This window comes from Alligator sinensis, unplaced genomic scaffold (genome assembly GCF_000455745.1).
Source record: "Alligator sinensis unplaced genomic scaffold, ASM45574v1 scaffold1355_1, whole genome shotgun sequence".
Lineage (NCBI taxonomy): Eukaryota > Metazoa > Chordata > Crocodylia > Alligatoridae > Alligator > Alligator sinensis.
In genome coordinates this window covers 107,670-108,229 of record NW_005842435.1, presented here as the reverse complement: position 1 = coordinate 108,229, position 560 = coordinate 107,670, and positions in this window count along the sequence as shown.

Genomic DNA, 560 nt, shown 5'->3' with positions numbered 1-560 from the left:
AGAGCGGTCCCTCCTTCTCCACACAGAGGTTAAACTGAGGAGTAACTTCAGGAAGAGACAATGGGAGCAGTTCAAGAGACATGGCCACAAGCAAAGATTTTAATAATGTGCATAGACTTATCAGCCGACAATCCATACCAGTGATGGGATGGGAGCCTAGCTTGCCTGTGACCTGAAATCATAGCTGTTTATTGACTTGTGGGGAGAAAAAAATGCTGGCAGGCATCTCAGCCCAGCCCTAATCTTAAGTGCATTGTGAAGCATGATGCGAAAGAGAGGGAATTTTTGGCCCTCCCAGCACTGATTTGCACATCCTGCCCCGTTTCATTACAGGTCCCAAGCCTTCTCCCTGGCTGGTTTTGAATTCTCCCTACAACTGAGTCATTTCAGAAAGGGTAATAGGTCTATTTATGTCCCTTCAGGGTCTTGAAGGAATACCATGTTGAAGTATGTCAGGTTTATTCTGCTAAACATTTTCAAAGCAACATTAAGCATGATCAAAAACAGGTAGCCTTGACACACGTCTCAAAAGAGCCATCAGATTGACTCTGTTTAAACTA